The following is a 7724-nucleotide window of genomic DNA, read 5'->3' on the forward strand; positions in this document are numbered from 1 at the left end:
TCTGAAGGCAGAAGAGTTACGTCCACAAATATGACTTTTTTCTACTTTTCTTTTTTTTTTCTGTTTTATCGGTCTGCCAAAACATCTAGAGATGCTCTTTCTCATTCAAATGCACCTAATCACAGAGCAGTGGGAGAAAGAAGGTACAGTGAGTGTGTATATTTACTAGTGAAACATACATCCCTGGGATTTTGACAGGATTGGAAAGATTATAGTTTGCAGACTGTGAACTGTGTGAAAGTACACTGGTGTTTTGTGTTTATCCTTTCATACTGAACGTCTCATCCCACAAGCTATCATGTTATATCCCTGTGTCTTAAGGTGGTAATACGCCAGCTTTTTTTAGGCAACAGATTCAGCAAAGGGCAAAAAAGACTCAGTTAAAATATTTATTTCATTATTTCCCCGTAAGAATTTACAAGTTATTTTTGTCCTCACGGTTTTTCCATGTTCATCTTTCAACCCTACAATGAATAATCACGGGGCATTTCAAATAACACTGTCAGTGGGATTTCTACTAAAAGCTTCTGGGAGATTATAGTTGCTCAGGAGTGACAAGTGTGATATATGAGATCACACATGTGAACAAATGGATGGCAGACGGCTCGCCTGGGCATTTATGAGCCTACTGGATCAGTTCCCGCCAGGATATACACAATCGTTTGACAGTCTTGATCTGAGAAATGAAAAACCACACCGGCTCTGCCTGCAGAGTGAGAAAGGGCTGGTCTGACGCTGACTGAGGTGTTTTCAGAGGGAGGAGAAGTTCAAAGCCTCTTCCCTCAAGACATCATCACCAAAGCTGACAGTGGATGGATGGAACCGTGGTGAATGTCAGTGAGGCAGGGTGTTGCCAGATTTGAGGTTTACAGTAGTTCACTAAAACACTAACAACATTAGATGAGATAGAGAGGAGTGAGAGAGAAAGGGCTGTAAAACAATGAGATAAAACGCTCAATAAACTCTTTGTTCACATGCTGCTGCCCATCAATCACAGAAATTGGCTCATCGACCGTTATTACAATTTTTTTGCTGCTTTCATACATTCCAGCTCCCTCTTTACCACAAAGGTCCAATAAAATGTCAAAAATGCATCACTGCTGACGCCACACCAAACCGCATGTCTATCTCCCACTCCATTTTTTAGGCCTCTCCACTATAATTATTTGACAGCTTTAGTAACTAGCTACTTTAAAAGATTTGTGTAAACAAAACTTTAAGAACTTGTGAAGTATTAAGTGAATACTGAATTAAATTAACGTGCGACTTTGACGTATAAATAATTGTGTCATCCAGTCACAGATTGTTTATGACTACAATAAATAATAGCGTCCGACTAATCCTTGGAGGACACCATTCTCTTTTACCTAAATTGGATTTATTGCCATCACATAAAAGTCTGATATCTGTTTTAAAATATATAAATATATAAAACCAAAGCAAAGCAGATCAAAACAAGCCACTAAAATATAGTTCACCATTAAGAAGATAATACCGACTATACAGACCTGTTCGCCTACAGAGCAAACAGGTCTGTAGACGACGCTGTCATCTCGGCCATCCCATTTATCCTCCAGCACCTGGACTCCCCGGGATCCTACGTCAGGATTCTGTTTGTGGACTTCAGCTCTGCATTTGATACAATTGTCCCGGCTCTCCTTCAGGACAAGCTTTCAAAACTCAACGTGCCAGCCTCCACCTGCCAGTGGATTATAGACTTCCTGACAGACAGGAGGCAGCATGTGAGGTTGGGAAAGCACACCTCGGACACCAGAACGATCAGCACCGGCTCCCCCCACGGCTGTGTTCTTTCTCCCTTGTTCTTCTCCCTGTACACCAACAACTGCACCTCCAGTCACCAGTCTGTCAAACTCCTAAAGTTTGCAGACGACACCACCCTCATTGGACTCATCTCTGCACACTACCTCCTGCACTACTTGTGTAAATACATATATGTGTATACTTTCTATTTTTATGGTTAATAGTTTATTATGCTAAGGTTTATTTTTATGCTTATGTTTATGTCTGTACCATGCAAGAACCGTCAAATCAAGTCAACTTCCTTGTAATGCCAATTACTTGGCAATAAACCTGATTCTGATTCTGATTCTGATTCAAGTGCTTTAGTTAGATCAAGAATCTGTTGATTTTCCATTTTCAGAGAACAAAAATACATCAGTAATTGGTCTAAACCAACAATTTTCCTCAATGATTTCAATCATGTAGGCCACTGCCTGCTTCATCATGCTGGGGCCCTTCATCCTTATCTTATCCACATCATCAACCTCAGACATGAGCTACCGGCCCACAGCATGACCAGCTCTGCTGTTTTTATTCCCAGGAGCCCCCACGCCCAAGTCACCTCACCTGTCCCTGCTCTAGCCTCTGCTATGACTCGAGGGCAAAGATAATGAGAGATATTTTCCCTTATTAGAGTCAATAGTGCTATTCAAGGCTTAATCATCTGTTATACAGAGTATTACACTGGATGTTTGACATGTTTTTCATAACAACTGAGCTCAGTGCTGCTGTTGCATGAACCTGGTGCTGTAACTGGAGGCTTGGGGGAACTTAAGTTGTTTAAACAAATAGAAACTACCTAGTAACAAAATCTGGTACATGATCAATGCAACAAAGATACTCAGGGGTGCCCAATCCTGCTCTTGGAGGGCACCCCTGCTCTAAAGGGACAGGTGCATGCAGGTGTTTGTAAAACAACTGGTAGTTGCAGTTTTGTCTGCTTCCCAACACTGTCAAAAGTTGCATCATCTGACTTGACTTGGATTTGTTGGATCAGGTGTGTTCTTGCTTGGTTGATATGAAAACCTACAGCCACAGCCGCCCTTTACTGGATTAGTTTGAGACACCTGACTTAAGGCATTTGCTTCAAAAACTGTACTCCTTCATGGATTCATAACTCAGTCAAATCTGATCACACGAACATGATGCACACATTCTTCAAGTGAGTGTGACTTCATGTCCATCGTGAATAAACACCCTTAAATCCACTTAGAAAGTTCTGTGTCAAGAACTTGGCTGAGAATCATCACATTTTTAAATTTTCTTCGGTATCAAAGTACTCCAGTGGTTGCTGACTGTACATCCATGAGTAGATTGTAAACAGAATCTCCTAATGGCTAATTCGGCATACTTTTAATGGTGCCTATTTGTCAAAATATTACCAAATATAGGTTAAAAAAAGGGCTCAAGTTATAGCTCACAGTGTAACTCACTGAGTCCATGGAAAACAAAACCAAATTCAGAGCATGATTATCCCCTAAATAGCAGGTGGCAGGTGGATAGAAAAGAAAAAGTGTCTTATCAGTACCAAAATTCAAGTTGAATCCACACACACCTTTCTCTGGAATTGGCCCTATCTGGACACATCGGGTCTGACACCGTTTCTGGAGCTTTTCCTGCGTGATTGCCACAGAAGTGCAAGCAGAATTGATTTATACACTATTTCTATCTGTGAGTGAAAAATTTCATTCATGGACTCGGCCATTTACATGAATAATTGGTATATGAAAGAGGCTTTGATGAGAGTAAAGAGTAAGAACATTTGTGCGACACTTAGCCTGAGCGGCTTGAGTAGTTAAAAATGGAAATCAAGGAGCTTTTACTGCATAATTTGAAGTTAGTGAAGCATGTCATTTCATTGTAAAGCATGTTCCCGGATGTGTTAACAGCACTGATTTGGACGACCAACAGCAGCCAGTGTTAACAGGATGGAGGCAGGGGTATTCAAGTATGGCCAAAGGTAGTGCACGGCTAATTCACCAGTGTTAGCGTCCTTTCGCCAACTCTTGTAAGTAAATATTTAAGATATCCTTCGGTTAGAAAGGTAAGAAGTTCAACTTTATTTTCAACTGTACTGTAGCCTCATATTAAACACGCAGGCACGAGAGCGGTATCGATGTTCTCATCTTACTGTCTGCAAAGAAATTCTGATAAGCGTGTATCCCAAAATGTCAAACTAGTCCTTAAACACAGAGGGATACAACCAGTGTAGTGAAGCATGAGAGGAGTCAGACAAAACAGCTTCCAAATGAGCACAATAGGTCTTGGGTCTGCGTGTGCAATTGTCCCTAATTATGACAATGATTGGGAGCTCCACATTCCAGTGCCTCTTATGGTTTTGCTGCTATGTATCTTGGAGCCTGTGGAGCTATTAACACGATACCAATCTCACCAATGGCTCCAGTTTGGGCCTCCCATGGGCTCCTCAATGCAACCTGTCCAGCTCGAGGGGATCCAAACATCCACCTAAATCCTCTCTCCCCTCTACACTCACACACTTTTCTCCCCGGGGAGGTGGGCATCAGGGCAAACAATCAATGCCAATGACAGATCCACGTCAGACTGAGCGTAATTATGGGAACAGCGTTCTGAGAGATACTGTGTCATTAAAACCCACCGTCTCCACTCACAACTACACCAGACTCTTTCCTGCTACCTGACCAATGCTGTGAGGTGTGTGTGTGCGTGAATGTCAAGCTGGACCAGTGTTTCTGACGTGTCCCTTGTCCTCATATAACTCTTTGTGTAATTGCACCAGAGGTTGCTGAGTGAACCTGTAAAAGTGCAGCGATGTAGACATGACAGAGACATGAGACAAAACCCTTTTTAGGGGCCATGCATGACTGAGGGAAGCCTCAATTGCACCTGACAGCTGCAATCTGAGAACTAAATTGTCGGGGGGAAAAAATACTTACATAGCTGCTGTCTGATTATGAAACCGCCCAGACAACATTAATGCAAGATTATTCAAAGGAAGATATAACACATTCAGTTTGCATGGGCAACAGAAAAGTGGTCGTGGCACTCAATTTGCACAGGTATGTCAGAATAATGTCCTGTTGTGGTTTTCTTCTTGCTCTGGGCAATAATTAACAACAAATCATAAAGGCCTCAGCCAAAACAAGGAACAAATAAATGTGAATTCAAATCTGTCTCTTTTGATTTAAAGCCCAGTGACAACATAATATGCACAGCTGATTGAACAACGCAGCGTACACTAGCTGTACCAGAGCTAATATTAGCATGTAGCTACCCTATAAAGCCAAAATACAGTAACATTTGTAGTCATAATTGATTTAAGACTAGTATCTGACAATTTAACATCCGTTTTAAAATGTAAAAATTATAGAAATTTGAAATGTTGAGACAAAAACTGCATATAAAACAAACAGTTTGGACTGGACTTCTAGATGAGCTAGCTTCAGCTAACTGCTACCCTGAGCTAAAGCTAAATTACACACCTGCCTGTGTGCTTTAATGAAGCATCTGCTTTGATGCTCCAACATCTTAATATAACCCATATATAATGTAGTAGATAAATCTAATCATAATAGAGAAGAAAGTAACACAACTAATCCAACTAAAAGCTAACAAGCCTAGCTTAGCAGACTAGCACTAATTTTAGCTCCTAAATCCAGTAGAATTCATGTGATTCTAATTGGAAATAGTTTCCTTCAAATTTCAAACTCCTTTTCAAAGGCTGTATTCATAATAAAAGTAAGCAAAGTAAGGGTTAAACGTGCAGTAAGTCAGTCAGCACCGCAAGCTGTAATTAGTGGCTTTGTTAATGTTAAATACATCATTCAAGGTCAGTTAGCCATAAGAATAACTACTGTTTGGTTGCCAGGTTGTGGAAAGTTCTCCTCACATTTGCAGTTATACAGTAAATGTAATATGTCATTAACACATCATGCCCGCCAGTTTTAAATGTTAAATCCTACCAAAACAATCAAGTTGCCATCCAGAAAACCAAAATAATGACCTGAAAAAGCTGAGTCGAGCTGAATAAGTTCATTACTACGAGCGACATTTTTCACATACTTGATCCAATATCCAATATCCAAATGTTATATATTATGGCTGCTTTATAGAGCTACAGTAGTTATAAAAGACTATGCAAATTTCTCTCTGGAGGAGGGTTTTTATTTTATTTTTCACATTAGGGCCATTCATTGCAGCTGATAAACCTTTTGTAAAAGATGTCTCAGTGGAAAGTGGTACCAAATACCCACATGCCTTTATTAGTGTGAAAACCAGCAAGTAATGAGCTCCTCATCATTGCATTTATCTTTCATCTCCTTCTCCACTTGGGATGGTATCACAGCAACAGGTTTGTTTAGGGCCGCCTCGGTATCAGCAGGACTTGGACTGCTTGGCTGCATGGAGTAACTTAGGCTGCTGTGAAAAAATCCAAGGCATGCTAAAAACATAATATACAGGAGCCTGGCATCCCTAAGAGAGAGTCTCACTGTCTGTTGCTCTCTGCAGGTAGCCATGTTTGGAAGTGCTGACAAACGGAGAAGAAAGAGAGAATGCATGGGGTCCGGGTCGGTGAGCTGGCTCCTCGCCAAAATGTCACGTCCTCCTCATGTTTGTGCTCCAACTATGGTCACCTCTCATAACCATGCTTGATTGTGTGTGTTTAGAGTAAACTGCAGCACTTTTAATAATAAAGATCAGTGGTTTGGATTGACCTCCCTGCTTTATATGAATTTTGAGTTTGTAAACAGAGCAAAAGATATTAAAGGTATTGTATAAAGTGAGATTTCCATGTCTTTTTTTATAATAAAGCATGCAAAGGACCTACATGAATACTGCGAAAACAATCAAGAGAAATGCACACAGCCCGTATTCAGAAACTGTGCCTTTAAACAAGCCGTCAGGACTTCTGTGCCGGTACAGTGCCGTTACAGTCAATGATTGGGTAGACCATGGATGTATTAACTGGATACAGTTCCTGTGAAAGTTGCTCAGTGGCTCATGAAGCCAAATCAGTTTAACTGCTGCGTCTACAAATACTCGTATGATCGGCACTACTTCTGCAACGTTGGCTACTTCCGGTTTTGCGCTCAAGCTAAAAATGGGGATAAAATGATTTAATCATGCAGCTATTGTGGACTATCCCCTTTCTGACTGAATGGATCGAATTCTGCACAAAAAAGTTATCTGCTGATTTACAGACGTCCTTCACAATTAATTCAAGTTAATCGGAAAAAATCTTTTTGGGCCGGAGGGCATCCCAGGACAGATCTGAGTTGGCGAGACCCGAAAAAGCTGACCAATCAGAGCAGATTTTTCTTTGGGAGGGGATCTGAAGCTGCTTTTACATCGCCGCGTGGTAACTTGCAACCTCAAGTCAATTCAATAAGGGGCAGGTGGCAGGGGTATGAAGCGGTTGCAGCTTTGCTTTTTTGGGAAACGCTCATGGTAGATAGTTAACAAGGCGGTTGCCAAGCGGCGGTGTGAAAACAGCTTGAAAGAGACAAGCTCTAAAATGGAGCATTCACAGTGAATACAGGTATATTCACACAGACAGTATGAGCCATGTGTGTAGTGTGTTTTTTTGAACATTTAAGCATGTAGAAATGTTCTAGAAGAAACCCAAAATACAAGTAGGAATCTGGAAATGAGCATTATATAGGACCTTTGAAAATGTGTGACAGCTCTAGTCTGTGTTAGGGACGTCTGGACTCAGGGGGGGATTTGCTTAAAGCCATCACCCAATGAGTCAGTCACTAAGGTGGAGGAATCTCATAATTAAGGCCTCATTAAAGCTACACAGCACAACTATGTTGGTTTACTGGGCAGACAGAAACCTCACAGATTCACAATGGGGCCATTCATAATACCTCACTTCTCTGAAGGAAAAGAGAAAAGGCAGTTGCTCTTAGCATTTCGGCAGATGTAATTGCAATCACTCAGCT

This window comes from Echiichthys vipera (genome assembly GCF_963691815.1).
Source record: "Echiichthys vipera genome assembly, chromosome: 9".
Classification (NCBI taxonomy): domain Eukaryota; kingdom Metazoa; phylum Chordata; class Actinopteri; order Perciformes; family Trachinidae; genus Echiichthys; species Echiichthys vipera.